Source organism: Sturnira hondurensis, unplaced genomic scaffold (genome assembly GCF_014824575.4).
Source record: "Sturnira hondurensis isolate 20B ecotype Veracruz unplaced genomic scaffold, ASM1482457v3 Scaffold0021143, whole genome shotgun sequence".
NCBI lineage: Eukaryota > Metazoa > Chordata > Mammalia > Chiroptera > Phyllostomidae > Sturnira > Sturnira hondurensis.
This window is the reverse complement of record NW_028093774.1, coordinates 25415009-25432757: the sequence shown is the minus strand read 5'-3', so window position 1 is coordinate 25432757 and position 17749 is coordinate 25415009. Positions and strand designations below refer to the sequence as shown.

Below are 17749 nucleotides of genomic sequence, written 5' to 3'. Positions count from 1 at the left end.
TCCTTTAACCTAACTCAAATTAAAAACTAGAAATCACCTGTGATGGTTAGTTGAACGCCTACTGTGTGCTTATATTCTAAGCTATAATTAGAATGCCTTGAGTCTTGTCCTGAGCCGGGTCTTCTAGTGGCTATCGTCATGCAAGAAAGAGAAAGTTATCAGAGAGCGGCCTCATGTGAGGGCAATTGTTTAGTCTTTCCTAATAATCCGATGCCCTTCTGGGCAGGTCGCAATCTTTGGAAGTGTCATAGATATGTTGGAAAAGTCACAGCACCTGCCAGCGCGGCTGGGCAGGGACCCAAGTGGGATGACCTGTGGCGCATTGCACCCTGGTATTCTTGCGGGGCTAACCTCCTGGGGCATGTCAAGAGAGCAGGCCCAGTCAGTCCTCTCATCAGATAGCGATCAAAAGTCTCTTGATAAATCAGTAAGGCTGAAAATATTCTTGGCAGTTTAAACAGGCAGTGGTAAGAACATGCTTTCTGTAGTTACAATGAGTTCATTATCCAAGGGCCGGAAGTGACCAGAATCATTGATTGGCTAATTATACATAACTCAAGGGTCATAATGCTTCAGTCATTATGTGGGACTATTCATAAAGCACTTGAGTTCAGCTCCAATAAGGAGGGGAAATGCATCCAGGGAAATTGCAGGGTAAAAGTCTGGGAATGTAGATAGTATAGGATATTACTGGTCTGAAATAGAAGGTTTCATGTATACAGTTTTTCAAACAGATTCTTGGAAAAAAGATTTCCCAAATCTTTCCCAGTTTTCAGATGGGATGTAAAACCAGAGGCGCTAACCTTTACTTGTGGTTGTCTAAAAATCTACCCTATTTTTCTTAGGAAGGGAAGCAGTTGCCTTAACACTTGGCCAGAGTCCCAACATGTACAGGGTGGCCCGTTTAAAACAGGCCTGTGGATGCTTCCGAGTAGGAAAGGGGTTTGTTGTAAAGCACCATGTGTTTGTGGGTGTTTAATGAATATGAGCTGATTAAATTGGCCACCCTGAATTATAACCTCATACCTTCTGCAGTTCCTCCCCGGTTTTTTAGCTCAAGACAATATTCTTCCTACTTCTCTGCCCAAACTTGTTCAGCAGAAATGCTACCACTGTTAAAACTGCTTGTGTTTTCTACCCAACGTATTTTTATTTCAATGGTGGGCAGAAGAACCCAGCCTTGGAAATGTCTCTCTTACTGATGGCTCACCCAGCGGCCGTGAGGTTCTGTATCAGCCACACCCACACCACCTCCCCTCTCAGTGTTCCCACCCCATCTGCCTCCCTGTCTCTGGGCTGATCCAGTACCACTATCTGTCTGGAGCAGGTAGTGAGCTCTGCCGCAAACAGAGGAGGCCTTGTCTCGAGGAGGAAAAGCTCTGCTCTAGGGATCAGGCAACCTGGCTGTGTGGCTTGCTTTTGCTAACAGCCATCTGTGTGGCTTAGGGTAGTCCCTTTGTCTCATTGAAGGGGTGAGGCAAAAATCAAAATTTCTCAAACTGGGGGCTGTGGATACTTGAGGTCTGCAAGTTCTGTGTGATTTTTAATATTTTATGTTTTTATTTCAAAGATTTTTCTAAATATTTTTTATTTAATTATTGTTCAAGTACAGTTTTCTGTCTTTTACTCCAATCCCAGCCCACCCCGCCCAGTGCTCCGCACCTCCCTCCCATTTACACCCCCCTTAGTTTTTGTCCATGTGTCCTTTATACTTCTTCCTGTGAATCCTTCCCCTTTTCCCCTGAAATGCCCTCCCCTCCCCGCTCTGGTCCCTGTCTGCCTGTTCTCTATTTCAGTGTCTTTGGTTATATTTTGCTTGCTTGTTTGTTTTGTTGTTTAGGTTCCTGTTAAAGGTGAAATCATATGGTATTTGTCTTTCACCACCTGGCTTATTTGACTCAGCATAATGCTTTCCAGTTCCATCCATGCTGTTGCAAAGGCCATATATGAGAGACCTACAGCCAACATCATACTCAGTGGGGAAAAACTAAAAGCTTTTCCACTAAGATCAGGAACAAGACAAGGTTGTCCACTTTCACCACTTCTATTCAATATAGTATTGGAAGTTTTAGCCACAGCGATCAGATAAGAAAAGGAAATAAAAGGCATCCAAATTGGAAAGGAGGAAACAAAACTGTCATTGTTTGCAGATGACATGATAGTGTACATGGAAAATCCTACAGACTCTACCAAAAAACTGCTGGAACTAACAAATGAATCTGGCAAAACAGCAGGATACAAAGTCAATATCCAGAAATCAAAGGCATTTTTGTATACTAACAATGAATCAGTAGAAGCAAATGTCAAGAAAAAAATCCCATTTGATATAGCAAAAAGAAAAATAAAATATCTGGGGATAAACCTGACCAAGGAGGTAAAAGACCTGTATGCAGAAAACTACACAGCACTGAAGAAAGAAATCAAGGAAGACACAAACAAATGAAAGCATATACCATGTTCATGGATTGGAAGAATTAACATCATCAAAACGTCCATACTACCCAAAGCAATTTACAGATTCAGTGCAATACCTGTTGAAGTACCAATGGCATATTTCACAGACAGAACAAACACTTCAAAAATTTATATGGAACCATAAACAAAGATGTTTTTATTATAAAGACAATACTTTGCAATCAAAAGATGTTTTCCTAAAATAAATTTTGAGTTTTCTTATTTGCTGATTCTGAAACTCAGTCTAAGGTTGCCTAGACTCAGTCTAAGATCTCCTAGAGGTTTTTATACGTGTTTTAGATGTCTCAAATTGTGTCCCCCTTTGAAAGGAGTCTGTTTATCACTCCAGCTTGAGAACACCGGACTGTTTCCATATATTTATAAACTGGTTATAGAGGTGGGACAAAATATTAGCTTTAACTGCCCTGGCTGGTGTAGCTCAGTGGATTGAGCGCGGGCCTGTGAACCAGACAATCACAGTTCGATTCCCAGTCAGGGCACATTCCTGGGTTGCAGGCCAGTTCCCGGCAGGGGCCAGTTCCCAGCAGGGGATGCACAAGAAGCAGCCATACATTGATGTTTCTCTTCCTCTCTCCTTCCCTTCCCCTCTAAAGATAAATGAATAAAATATATTTTTTAAAAAATTAGCTTTAACTTTCTTACCCTCATACTACTCAGCCTAATCACTTTTGGATTACCCCGTATATTTAAGTCTTTTAGCTCGTGGGCTGCCTTTGTTTCATAACCAAAATAGTTTCTGCTTTCAGTCACTCTATGGTAATTTATAAAGAGCATGTTTCTCCCAATAGCTACTTCCCTTTCCCTTTAAGACTCAGATGATTTAATTCACTGGTGACTGACCTGATAGAGAGCACCTTCTTTTCTAAAGGCTTCTGGGTCAGTTCAAGGGAAGAGACGCGCTTCCCTCATCAGTGTGCTCAAGATTGGGTCATCATAACGGTAGTTTATGTGTGCATTCCACTTCTATAGTATGCAAAGTGCTTTCTTCCGTGTACATGATACCTTTCGATTCTCTCTGCAGTGTCTTTGGTAAATGAAGGCAGTCGTGTGGTTGCCGTTTTACAGATCAAGACACTCAGGCCCAGAGATGGTGCCTCATATCTTCTGACTTAGTTTATCCGTTCTTCCCAACCATGTGTCTCATCCAGTAGCAGCAATGTACGTAGAACGACTAGCTGTTTGCCACATTGTGCCGCTCCACCGTGTGAGTAGGGCTCCTCACTCATGCTCAGGCCGGCACTGTCAGGCTTGCTCACCCTGACTTTAGTCACATGCCATTAGTTATTAAAAGACCTAGCTGGTCCCACCCAGCCCATTTCCTGAGACATGGAAGTTATTCAATAAATATTTATTGGATAATGAGTGAGTAAATGAGTAAGCTCCCCCAAATCATCCCTCTGGTTACAGTTTTTACACTGGAGGTGATTTTTGCTGCACAGATTTATGCCAACGTGTAGTTTCAAGTTCTAAGTCTTGATTTGCTCCAAGACTGCCAAGTGCTTTAAGGAGAAAAGAACGGAACTGCTGAGAGAGAGGTGCACTGTCAGCTGGCAGAGGACACCCCCTCGCTGGCTTTGCCGACCTTCCTGTCTGTCATCGGTTTCCTGGGCCTCACAGCAAACAGGGAAAATGGTGTCACTCTGTCTTCCTGGAGCTGACTGGAATACTCGCTGCCACCATGGGGAGAGGACAGGAAAGACGGAGGTGTGTGAGAGTGAGTGGAAAGGCAGATAAATGCCATCAAGTTCGAAGGTCGAGATGGAGAGGAGAAAGTTGGTGGGCAGACAGTTTCTGTGGTCAGGTATGTCTGAACGAGTGGAAAGGGAAGAGATGTTTTGTCTCCTCCTTCCATAGTGTGGTTTGGCTACTTTCCCTTCACTTCCCAAGAGAACTATTAGTGACCAGGGACATCACATTTTAATCAAGGCAGCTCGTGCTGGTTTGGCGAACTTGGCTCCTGTGATGTCACGAAGTCATAGCAGGGAGAAAGGGGAGCCTGCGCTCACAAAGGCCCACTCATCCTCTTCCGCGGTCGGTGGTAGCTGTGGTGTCTCTAAACATACTTTGTGTATCGCATAGTCCTAATGCTAGTTATTATCATTTGGCTGCATCATCTATGAGAGTGGATTGCCTGGAAAAAGTCATTCCACTTTATTTGTATATACTCGTTGTCCCTGGAACCACCTTCTGAAATTTCCGGCTTTTATTTCACTGTCATTCTCTGAAATTGTCACTTTCTCAAGGCTCTGGGGTTCTGGAGATATTCTCGTGCTTCCAGCATGCTTCTGAGTAATTTCTGGGAACTCTGTAGTATTGCCTGGCTCTGCTGGGCCCGCAAAGAGGCTGCTTCCCCTCCCAGTTGTTCCTCTCCGACAGGGGATTTTGGTCATCTTGAAAAGCTAAGAATGCGAGGGGACCAAAGTGAAATTGCAGAGTGTGTTCCCCCAGTCAAACTGAAACACACATGATGAACTGACCACACACATGGTCTCGAAATGACATCTCACTCGGGGAGTCAAAGCCAAGGACCGTGGTTAGTGCCCCCGCAGGCCCCAGATGGTTAGAGTAAATACACACCCCTGCTTTCTGCCAGGTAGTTTTCATCAGTTTCCTCAGGATGTCAGTGTGTTGTGTGTAATTAAGAGTACTTAATCATATTAGAATTCCCCGCAGAGAGACTGTGTGGGGAATGGGGGAGGGATCACTGGCTCGGTCAGCCTCAGTGAGAGTTATCCGCTGAAAAAGCAGCAGAGGGAAGCCAGGTCTCTGGGCCATGTCTGTGCCATCACTGCCTCAGGAAGCGGGCTGGCCCGCCACCCCTGTCGCTGCAGGGAGAACGGAAGCCCAAGCCTTCCGTGGCAATCTCAGGGTCCCCAGGGTTTGGTGTTTATTCTAAATCCCTCACTTTTTCCAGTTTCCCTATATATTCTCCTGTCTTTATCCGATCAATCATCAAATTTAGCTGCAGGAAACGGTCTCTTATTTTGAACAACAAAACCACGTCCCATTGACAATAAGTGATTTTCAGGACCATTCAGCAAGCGAGCTGGTTGGAATCTGGCTCATTGGCACGCCAGTCTGTTCACTTTGCCTAGTAGGCATCCCTGGGAAATCTGTATTTACCTGTTTCTTTGAAGAATTTTACTCATGTGACCTTCACTTAAAGAAATACTGATGCCTTTTCTAATTGCCCTAAATCGATCATGGTGAATTTCTGTGTAAAAGCCATAGGGTACACTTTCCCTGTACGCCGGATCTAAAACCATTACTTCATTCATTCATCAACAGAAAAGCTATTCCAGATGATCCTGTGGCGGGCATTCTGCTGCATCTAGACGAAAAGACAGAATGTCCCCGCGAGGACTCAGAACTAAGTCCTCTTTAGATCCTGCTCGGTATAGTTGATTTGCTCACCGGTGCTAAGCAAATTAAGATTATGAGGCTGTATTCCTTTAGCTGACGTTAATGTGGACCAGCCGCCTCCCTGATTAGACCAAAGTCCCCTGTTTACTCTACAACCGCAGTTCGAAGACGCATCCTACTGATGGCTTCCGGGGACATGAACGTGGCACGGTTGGAGCTGAAAGGACTCTTGGGGACAAGTGGAGAAAAGGAGTCTCTGGCATGTGGCTTTTCCTGGCCCGCTGGGCCCAGCCCTGTCAGTGTCTGACTCGGGCCACTGCCCTTCCAGACATCGGCCTTGTTCACATTCATTGCAGTTGTTCAGTTCATGCTGATCCATGTCTAGATAAGAAACCAAATGGGGGAAGAATCAATAGTTCTTAATTTGCTCTTAAATTTTTCCCCATTGGAAAGAACCAGTGCCTCCTGTCATTTGGTGCTAATTCCCCTTTCGTATTTTCATACCTTTGGATACCTGTGAGCTGGAGTCTCATTAAGCAGGAGGGGAATCTATTTCACAAGTCATTAGTTAACTTTTCAAAGTAGCAAACATAAGATTATGGTGTCTCTCATTCTCACTTTTTCAGAATCACTAGCTAGTGGATCAGTGGTTCTCATCCCCGGGTGATGTGGCCCTTCAGGGGACATTTGGCAATGTCATTTTGGTAGATAACCAGAGGAAAAGGCCAATGGCCTTCTACCCAGGGATTGTGGCATCCTTCTACCCAGAGACACCGCTAAGCATCCTACAATGCAGAAGAAGCCCCACAAGCAAGACTCATCCAGCCCAAACTGCTGACAGCGCTGAGGTTAAGAACCCTCTGCTGTAAACCCAGCCCAGATATACACGCTGGAGGAAGGTCACCCAACTAGATGTCAGTCAGTTACCACCTTCACTCCTTGAGGCTGCCGTCCCCTTTCAACAAGGGGTCGTGCCTGGCTACTTCCCATGACAGGTGGCTGACCCCTAGGCTTGGAAAGCGGGTTTCACAATGAACTTCTACCTCCAGGAAGATTGTTTCTGGTTCCCTCACAGTGTTACTCTCCATACTCTCTGTCCAAGTTTCCCACCAATATGTTTTGTTGCCCCTTATTATCAGGCATGTGATCGGAGAAAAATATAAGTATTTCCCCAAACATCATTTGGTCTAAAGTTGACCCTGCCAGCTGGTGAGCGGCAAATTCTTACAGCTGAGCTCCTTATTCTCGGTGTCATTGCCATGGCTCTGTTCTAAGAGGACAGAGGTGAGCAGGTAGTGCCCACGCGGGCCACTGGGTGGGAAAGTTTAGGGGTATGTGTGAGAATGAGGAGCGGACCTCTACTCACAAGCTTCTTTCTCAATATCCCTGCCTGGGTGCACGTCCTATTGGGTGCGTCAGCAGTCACTTAGTGTCTTCGCATTAGTCAGCTTTTCACTTTGCAAAAGCAAAACCCACTGCATCAACGGAGTTTAACCTAATTTTTTAAGTTTTTATATGACTATATTGAATGAAATAACAAGGTGGAATAGGGGGAAAATTAACCTGCATGAATCGGGAATCCTTTTAAACCTTTTTTTTCCCTCTGAAAGTCTTCTGTTGTTTACATGGTTGGGATTTTATTATCAAAGAGACTTCTGTTATTTTAAAAAAAAGTGAACCAATTTTCAGAAGTATCAGGCAGGATTTTCCAGTAGAGCTCTGTCCTGGCTGACCTTGGTGCCAGGTGAGCCTCCGAGAGGCTGGCACGGTGATGCCACCTGGAAACACCAACCACTGGAAAAGCAGCAGAGCAGCCCCTGGAAGAGGCTCAGAGTAGCAGATGACTTGTGAGGCGGTGGTTTGCCCCCCAGGGCGGCGAGACTGGCGTGTCCACCCTACGCATGCACCCAATCACTTGTTGCTGGTGGTTAGTGCCTGTGAAGGAACCCACTCCACAGCTCAGAGTTCTGACTACAGAAGACTTGTTTCAGGGTCAGAGTAAAGGCTCCCTCTTTGTGTTACACCCCCTTTAGCATTCTCGTATGCAGCTTTACCCCTTGCAAGCAATCATCTATCTCAAGGATAAAACAGCAGTTCAATAAAGAGAACTTTGCTTTTCCTCTAGAACCAGAGGTCAGCATCTCCCCCAGGAGTCTGAAAGACCTCCTACCCACCACTGGGCCCTGCTGGTGCATGGCAGTCATGTTTAGAAAGCAGTTTTATAGCTCCCTTTCATGCAGGATAATTTTTCTGTGGCCGTGATCTTCCGGGATGGACGGAGAGGGCTGGGCGAGGTTGGATAGCGCGAGGACAGAGGAGACGCTTGTGGGGGTGCACTGCAAACAGAGATGGGCGAGTTAAGTTACCGCAAGTGCCATCTGTCTCTGTTTTGCTAACTCATTAGCTCGGACACCACATTGTGTTAATCCGCACTTCCCCTGGCTATGAGCTTGATCCGGATCTCCAGGGAATCGCAGGCTGACTCTCCCGTCAGCTGGCAGCGGGCAGCTTGCCAGGCCTGCTACCCTCCCTGGCTGCATTGCATCGAGGTGAAGCTTCCCCAGCCCTCACAACAGAAATGCGAGCCTCTGGACTAAGCTCTTTCTTCCAGAAGTCTCTCTATCAGTGTAGTCCTCTCTTCCTCTCAGTTACCTCCCTTCAAGGTAACTGGCAATCTCAGGTTGACCACCTTGAAAATTTACCACCAAGTGCTACCCATGCTCTCCATGTCTCTCAGAAAGGCCCACCGGGCAGCTAAGAATGACTAAGGCCTGATTTGTCTCCCAGGACTGTACCCAGAGGGACATGTCTTACCTCTGGTCCTAGTCTAGCATACACATCATCCAGTGGTGACACTTATGTCACTTTCCAGGAACAGTTGCTCAGAGATGTCATTCTCTGCTGATGAGCTGGCCAGGGTATGCAAATTGTTTCTGCTGACTTGTGTAGACATCTCTGGCCCTTGGTTTTCTTATCCATGAATGGGTGTTTTCTGAGAACCAGAAGTTGATGAAGTCTTTTCTAACTTAAAGGATGAAAATACAAATTTCTCATTAATAGTGAAGCTTGCTGATACTTGTGTAAGTGCCACACACTGGTAGGTACTATTACTATCTCTGACTTACAGATGAGGAAACTGAGGCACCAAGAGGTTAAGCAGTTGGTTCAAAGGCAAACAGCTAATGAGTGGCAGAGCCAACAATTGGAACTCAAGGCTCGGCTCCAGAATCTATGCTTTTGGCCAGTTACTGTGGTCATGTTAGGGGTCCCTTAATCACGTCATCTGCTCTGTTTCCTCAGCACTCTTTCCAGAGTTTGCAGGTTCCTCAGATGTGCTCTCGTCAGCGTTTTGGGCAATTTCCTTTGGAAGTTAGTTGTTGTTGCCCTCTCTTACAAATGGAAACACCGAGATAAAAGCAGACTCGTGCATGAGGCCACACACAAGCTATTGGCAGAACCCAGGAGTCCTGCCTTCCTGCTGGGGCTCTGTCTGCAAAGCTTCTCTCCCATTCATGATGATGACGAGCAGGGATTCCAGTCTTAAGGGTTAAGGGTTTTCTGACCTCCTTCACCTTCCACCAGGGCACATGAGGCACAGCTCCGTAGACAACTGGGTGAAGTTCCCAACTCAAATGCTGAGTGATCTCTGTGGAACATAAAGCATTTACAAGCCCGTGACTCATACAGATGTGGCAATAACGTACCATTCCCTGTTCCTCTCCTTGCTGTTAGGCCCCTACTAAATCTCTTGCACCTCTCTGGATGGCTGGAGTTACGGTGAGTCCTGCACACTTCCTCCCACATTCAGCCCAGGCAGGGCTCATCCAGGAATTCAAACAGCAGGAGATGACAGAGAGCTTGCTCTTTGGCCCTTTCTTACTGTCTGCCCTGATACTAAGGCCTAGCACCCCACTGGCCCTGCCTCCAGGCTCACTGGGTCTCACATGCCTTCAGCCCTGGGGGGTTTGAAAGCCAGTCCAGGGCTTCCCCTCGTGGAATTCAGTGTCTCTCTCTTTCCAGTTCCGGAAGTGGTTTCCCATCAAGCGGTGGGAATTTAGTAAGCTTCCCAGCTTACTGTCGCTAAACTGCCTGCAAGGAAATCTCAGGCACTGTGGCAGCATAAGCGAGCAGTTTAGGATGTCCAAGGACTGGTTCGTGACATGGAAAAAGATGAAACTGTATGTTCCTTCCTCTCACCTGTCCCATGCATGTCTGGACCTAATAGAGTGGAATAAAAGGCAGTACCAAACACTGGACTTATTTACAGCATTTCAGTCACAGTGGTATCAGGGATGATTGCTGCTTTTTCCTCAGTGAAGTTAAACCACTAGCCCATTCCCTCAAATTCCAGTTCCACGTTTAACTGAAGACCATTGAAATAAATGTGTGTAGGTAGGAAGACAAACCCTGAGATGAAGCAGGAGGCATGCTGGCCAATAGAAAAGCTGTTATATTCATTTCTTTTACATTGCAGCGGTGTCAGATGGACAATGCCCTGTTAACTTGTAGCGCCTGTGCCCTATTAAACTCCTGTTTGATTCAGAATTCACAGCTAAAATGCACCTGGAATACTTCAAGTTGGAGCTAAACTTGGGTTCATTTGCTTTCAAAAGGGAGGTACAAATTGATTGCAACCTACAGCAAGTGACAGAAACCCTTCGGAACAGGGTTTTTGTTAATAACGTTATGTTTGAATTCAGCAGTGCTCAGTCGGTGTCAGCTCTCTGACAGGCCCTGTGCCTATAAAGCAGGGTGTGCCCATGGACAGGTCTTCTCTCTGCTTTCCTCTGTTAGTCGGGGCTATTACCGCACATGTCAGAAACTATACCCGAAGTGGCTAACGTCAAAAGTGGGAATTCTCATAAGGAAACTGGCGTACCTGTAGAAAGGAAGGGACAGCTGGAACCGGTGCTCAGCACAATCAGGCCAGTCCCTCTGTCCCTCTCGAGCTCTCTTTTACACACACACACACACACACACACACACACACCATTCATCTTTTCCGAAAGAAATTCCACCAGACCTGCACTGCTGACCCAGTAGCCCCCAGACATGTGGCCAGGAAGCACTGGGAATGGGCTGTAAGCATAAAACACACACTGGATTTCAGAGACCTAGCACTGGGGGAAATAATGTAAACTATCTTATTGTTCATATTTGATCACATGTTGAGATTATAATGTTTTAGGTGTGTTGTCATAAGTAAAATACATGAAGATTTATTTCACTTTTTCATTTTTTTCCTGTGGCTAGAAGTTTTTCATTGCATTTGTGGGCTGCATTATAATTGTATCAGACAACGCTGTTGTTAATGGTTTGACCAAATATCTAGAGCGACACAGTCTCCCCAGGCCTTAGTTAGCCTGACTTGACTGACTTGGGGGAAACAGAAAGGACGTCAGAGACACACATCGCCAGTCACATCCGTATCATTGTACTCCTTCCTCTGCCCTTCCCTTTACCACCCATGTTAAGTTCTACTGGAGCTGTAAACAGTTTCTTCTTTTTGGAAGTGGATTGATATACTCACATCAAAAACACACATTGAGCCCCTGTGCTGTGCCAGGTCTTGCATGAGGTCCTGGGGTTACAAGACCCGGGCCCACAAAGCATCTCTTCCAGCAGATTTCGCCACTTGGAGCTTGTTTTATAAACGTAAGCTTGGTGCAGAGTGTGCCTCTTGGTGTGGCCTTGTGGTCCAGGCTGATCCATCAACCCCTCAGGTGAGCCCGAGTCGGATGAAAACCTGGATTTCCGGAGTCACCACGAATACTCTGTTGTCAAGGGAGGTGTGCAGGACAGTGACAGTCACAAATCAGGGCCCTTTAATGACCTACACCATAAATGCACAACTCCACAAACCGTCTCAGAGGCACCCAGATTAGGAAACAGCATTTGCAGTGCCCCAGAGGCCCCTGTCGCTCCCCTCCTTTGATGCAACCACTGTCTGGGTTCCCACAACCAGAGAGCAGTTCTGCCTGTTTCTGAACTTCGTATAAAAGGAACCATATAGTAGGTTTTCCTTGGTACTGGTTTATTTTCCTTAAGATTATGTTTATAAAATCTATCCATGTTATTATATGAACCAATAGAAAACATAGATAGCCAAGAACAAACATAAAAATTACAGTGCAGTTACAGTAAGATAATATAAAATACCAGTGTTTTTAATTCTAGCCACTGTTCTATGCATATGCATATGTAAATTGTTTTTAAAAATTAGGCCATAGCATACATACAATTTTGTGATTTGCTTTTTGGTTTAATACATCAGAGCTACCAAAGTATTCTAAGCATTAGTCTATCTTAAGGAGGCTGAATTCTGAATTAACCCAAAAGGTAATAGAGAAAAGTAGAAACTTACTTTTTAAAAAAAAATCAGGAATACACAGCAGTATCTGTGTTAGTCATTTTAATAGGTTTGGCCCATCCTGGTCAGGCTTCCAGAAGACTTCTGAGTGAAGATAAGTGAGTGACTGCCAGTCACCGCCACCAAGACGGTGGCCACCAAGTGACCACCAAGATGGGGCTGTTTCCCAGGGAATCTTTTGATTGTTCTCTCCGCTGTTCTAAGCCCAGGCATTCTAACAATAAGGAACCCATTGGGAATCCAGACAACTCTGAGAGCGGCCTTCTGGAGTCTCTGCTCAAGTCCTCACTTACTCTATAACCCGAGACCAGTCTGTGCAAACGTTCCTTCTTCTCAGATGGAAAGTCTCATGTCCACATCTGTTTGGTATCAGAAGAAATAATACTTACATAACATTTCGGAGTCCCTGAATGAAAAGTTCCTTGGAATTGTTCTTAAAATTTCCTCAGCTAGCTTCGTGGAAACCCATTGTCATGGATATTGTTGCTGAGCTGAGTCATAACTGCACCACAGGCCTGGGACCGTGGAAACAGCCTTAAAGTTCCAGTTATTTATTTTAAAACCTACTCGTGTATTTCCTAGATGTTCACACTCAGCGCTTCCCTGGTTGCAGTTTGGGTTTGCGTGCTAAGACTTCGGGCCTTTGTCCTTTGCCCACTCCGGACTGTGTCTGTTGGCACGCGCCGCTGGGTTTTCCTGAGTGAGGTCGCCTGGAACACTTGTGTTCTGATGTTAACTTTCCTCGGCACGAGTGAAGACAAGTAAATACTCCTCCTGGCCAGCAAAGCTTGAATCTGTGACCCGAGACTCCTCAGACACTGTCAGGCTGAGGAACCCCTGGCGACCAGCACTGGATGAAACCTGCAGGACAGAAAATACACTGCAGCTGAGGAAAAATGCTGGAGCCCCCCCTATGCAGAGGGCATAGGGCATCTTCAAGATGGGAGGGTGTGCTGCTTCCTCATTTTTCAAATAGGGGAAACTGAGGCTTAAGGAGGTCACAGGATTGAGTTGGAAGGGGTTTTTGATGTTCTGTCAACCACGCAAATGTCTGTAGTGTGTGGGAGATCCAGGGAAAGACAGTGTCTGGGGCGTGACTAGGGGGACTTCCCGAGGACTTTAAACTGGTGCCATCCTGGGAGCATCTAAAGCCTTACTCTGCTCCTGATGCTAAACTGAGAGCACTGACTCGCTCTTCTTCTTTCCTCGCCTCGGGTTGTGATTGACAGTGAGATCACAACCTGCTTGTGATCAGGTAAGTCCTCGTACCGGATCACCATTGGCCTCCCGCAGAGAACTTAACAGCTCAGTGTGGGAAGTGCCTTCCTCCAGAATCAAATGATGAAATATGAAATCAAATATTTAATCAATATTAAATTCATGAGGGTTTCTTTCTTTTTCTCTCTTTCTCTCTCCACCTCCCCACTTCTTCCCTTCTCCTTCTCCCCTTCAATTTTTCTTTCCTTCTTCCCTCCTTCTTCCTTCCCTCCAGTTCCTTATTTCTAGTATTATTTTTTAAAGTTGTTTCTGATAACCCCATAATCTTCCATTACATTTCTGATACCACAGGTGAGTGAGTCTTTAGTATGCAGAGAGACTGCACTTGCCCCTCTGAAATTCTTCCGGGGTCAATCTGCCTTCTGGTCGAGGTCCAGGGAATGAGAATATTTCTGACTCATTAGGGACTGTCTTGGCCTTGAGCAGAAATGGGGTCTGAATCATTACCTAAGAGAGCTTTGTAGATGGTCACAGTTGGCAGCCTCAGGACTTGAGCTAATCCTGGAAATTCTTTAACTTCCCAGAAAGAAGGTTCCACAAGGTCAGGCCGAGGTCCTCGGGGAACGCAGATGGAACAAAGCTTGCAACAGTCGCTTTTACAGCTGGACTTGAAAATAAATAAAATTATACCCACTTTGTTTTGTTTTGGATCATCAAACCTTTGATTTTCGGGAGATATCTGTTCTTTTTTTCTCCCCTATATGCAGAGCGGGAAAGAAACGAATACACTGTAATGACTGAAATAAAAGCAAGTAAACTTGTTGACTCGGTTCCATGGTGAGAGCAAGGACGGCCAGGCCAACAGAAACAACTGAGATATTACAAAAATGTGTTTCTCTCTGGCAACGGCACAGTCAGTCCTTTATATCCAGTTGCTGTGATCAGCCCATCACCCAAAACTCTTTCCAAGGTCATTATTCTGGTTGCGGGGGCTGCTTCTCTGACAAACAAATGTTGACTTTACTAAATGTGCTCTCTCTCCAGCTCTCTTTGTTACAACAAAGTATCAAAGCATCATTTAGGAAAAGAAAGTGTAAAAGATCACAGAAAGTAGATACTTTGGGGTTTCTAAAGGCTCAGGTACACCAGGTTCAAGCAACACATTCTAAACTACCAAGCCACCTGTAAAATCGGTTTTAATTAACCTGAAGGCCCATCAATGTTATTTGATTGAAATAAAGTTCCCTTTCAGTGGAAAACTGCCACTACAGGGCATGTCGTGGCATTATTTGCGTGGGTTTGGGATTGGCAAGTAAGTTCTGTATTTAGTAAAACCAAAGCAAACCCTGTTTCTTTGGGGCCTTGTTTCGCTTTGAAGCACTTATCACTGGTTCCTTGGAATGTAGGGAGTGCCCCTGGGTAGGGCCAGACCCAGCTCAGTGTTGTTTGCCAGCTCCCCTCTTTATGACCCTTCCAGGCTTCTCTCCCTTCCCGCTCCTTGCCTGTCTGCCTCTCTCCTTCGTCCTTGGCCTCGGTGCCCTAGAACTCCCTTCTCCATTTCCCACCTCACACTGACTGATTTGACCCCCGCTTTCCAGTGGGTGGACAACGGATGACACAGAGCATAAGGCGACAAGGATGCTATTTCAGGTTTAACAAGAGAAATGAAGCCCAGGCTGTCCCAAGGAGCTGGTGACAAGTCCTGCCCCGAGTTTGAAACTCACACTTCACTGATTATCTAAGAGCTGGAAGGGACTTTCAAGATCCTCTCGTGGACCCCCTCCTTCCCCCCGCCCCCCCCCCCGCCACTCCGAAACTCAGGGGTGACTTGAGTTGTGACTTGTGACTTGTCCGAACTAGTTAAGGCCATCAAGTGGGGCTTCTCTATCTGGACTCCTGCCCTTTCCCCTCCAGCCAGTGCCCCAGTGCCGAGTACCTGTCGATTACAACACAGCCCGCAGCTAGAAAATCCGCCCTGTCAGCAGAGCGGCTTTACAGGCTGACAGAGGACATGTGCACGTGTGGAGTCAGGAGGATGCTGAGTTTTAGTTCCCATTCTGCCTCTGCTTTGTTGGCGCGAACGAGTCACTTCTTCCTTTGTCTGTTTCCCCTTTTGCGAGAAGATAATGAACCTTCCCACCTATCAGGCTCACTTGAGTGTTATAAAGAATAATGAGGTGATATTTGTAAAGTGCTTTGAGCGGCTGGGAAAGGGGTGGGGGTGAGCTGGGTAGAAAGCATTATTAGCTGCAAGCACTTATCAATTGAGCTGGTGAACAATAGTGGAGAGTAAGAATACTCAGAAATGAATTCCCGGGACTAGCCCTGCTTTGAATTTAGGAAGAGGATTAGTGGGGACCTAATAGGTATTCCACTTCTCCAATTTCTTTAGTGTACCATCAGACTAGGAAAGGTAATTACATTCTATGTCGGACTCAGCCGGGAGTTTCAATTGGGATGTCGGAGCGTATTTGTCTTCTGTTCTGGTACTGAGGCTGCGTTATATTGTGATTGTTAAAGCCCGGGGCATCTTCTCTCCCCCGGGGGAATTTCACTTAGGAGCTGTACAAAGTGATTTCTGTGCGGTGGCTGGGCCGCTGTTTATGAGGTTGATTAGTGGGGCTTCTACATCTAAAGCGCCCAGGGAGCAATTTGGATGAAACAGGGAAATAAAAGGCAAAGTCTTCATTGCATTTGACCTTTTTTTTTTTACTATGCCGCTCCTGGGAATTTTCCCAGTAACTCAGATGTATGTACAAAACAGGGGGCCGCAGGGGCCATTGTGAGAGCCTCTTTCACGTGGAAACAGAGACCTAGCCCTGGCACAGCTGACCTTGCCAGGTCACTAACTACTCGAGACCCACCTTTCAGCACCCCTTCCTCCCACCAAGGGTTAGCCAGGGGCCTGGGACACGTGAGAATGTTTGCCAGTGATCATTCCGATGAAGCCTCTGTTTCTGCAAACTCGTGCCCCCTGTTTCTAGACCCACAGCCCTGAGTCCAGGTCTCTCACTCTCAGGGTTAGGGGAGAAGAGAAAGGAAACTTGGAACCTGAGAGAGGGTGGGGGCACGTGCAGCTCTGAAAGAATGTAGTTCCCTCCTCTGCAGGCAGGTGCGGGGCTGAATTGAGTCCTTATCCTCTAGAGGCTGTAGGGAGAAGTCAAGAGGACATTTGGAAGAAAAATTTTTGAGATCAAAGTTGTGTTAAGGAAATTACACTGATTTCAACCTCATCCCCTGAAGTTTATGGGCCTCTTTGTAATCACTGCTTCCTCAAACCATGTTCCCACTTTGCCCGAGTTTCCCAGGCCTCCATCTGCAAGGCCTGACTCTCGGGCTCCCCGCCCACCCCAAGAGGCCAGAGTGTCACTCGGTGGTGACTTGTAAGTCTTCAGTAACACCCGTCAGGGTGGTGCAACTACAGGCAATGAGCCTGAAAGCGGTCCTTCCAGATGCTTGTCCCCAGCGCATATGTGAACACACCCGGGGCGCCAGAGGCCACTCTGCCCCTCCTGTCATCCCGCTGTGTTGGGATGTGACTTCGACTTCAGCTCCCCTTTGGGACTGACTCAGGCCTCTGAGACCAACCCCTGGATTCCTCGCTGAGTGCCACCAGCTCATTCTTGTGTTTCTTCGCCAGAGCACTTCGCTGCCCCGAGACTCCGTGCAATAGCATGGGATTTACTAGGCAGGATCCTCTGACCTCTTTCAAGACCCAAATGTTTTGTTCCTTATAGTCAAAAATCTCAATCCCCTAAAAGCATTTGGGATGTTTTCTTCATTTTCCTCTCCCAAGGTATCTATTTTGTCCCGCACGCCACCCCCCACCCCCGACAGTGTTGTCAGAAGAGGGTGCCGACACTCGGGGCCCCACTGCTGTCCTTTCCTTCACCTCTGCCAGGGCAAAGACCAGCACTGGGCTGACCTCCCGGGCCTGCCCAGAAGAGAAGCCTGTGGAAGCCCCCACGCCCCCACTGGCCTCCCCTCTGTGGCCACAGCTGCTTGCCCTCCCCGCCCCCTCGCCTGCTCTTTTTCTCAGTGAGCCTCAACCCCAATGCCCCAGCGAGCCTCTGGGAACAGAGGTCTGTCCCGCACACTGGCCGCGCTCCCCACACTAGAACATTCAGGCATCAATGGGAAACAGCAAGATCTGTCAGCACTGCCCCTTTCTTCAAGGCTTTGAGGGCCACATTCTCCACGGCCATCTGTTCCCTTTCACCTCTCTGGACAATGTTGCTTTTTAAAGCCAGCGATTCCTCCTCCTTTATCCCCTCCTCTCCCGCCTCCCCTTCTTCTGTGCTCCCACCCTTTCCCCCTCATCTC

At 46.8% G+C, this 17749-nt stretch overlaps 1 protein-coding gene and 2 long non-coding RNA genes across 6 annotated transcripts in view; 1 reads left to right on the top strand and 2 right to left on the bottom strand.

The window, feature by feature from the left end:
- The window catches only part of RAD51B (RAD51 paralog B), a 519294-nt gene that overhangs the window by 438841 nt on the left and 62704 nt on the right, over positions 1-17749 (top strand). The window lies entirely within an intron of this gene.
- LOC118976926 (uncharacterized) lies at positions 7456-10059 on the bottom strand. The gene is made up of 2 exons (XR_005064382.1): positions 8653-10059; positions 7456-8174 (listed from the first exon to the last, which is right to left on the bottom strand). It is a non-coding gene; the product is annotated as an uncharacterized LOC118976926 (long non-coding RNA).
- Positions 12214-16820, bottom strand: LOC118976923 (uncharacterized). Its single transcript, XR_005064380.1, has 3 exons — positions 16478-16820; positions 13934-14183; positions 12214-13069 (listed from the first exon to the last, which is right to left on the bottom strand). It is a non-coding gene; the product is annotated as an uncharacterized LOC118976923 (long non-coding RNA).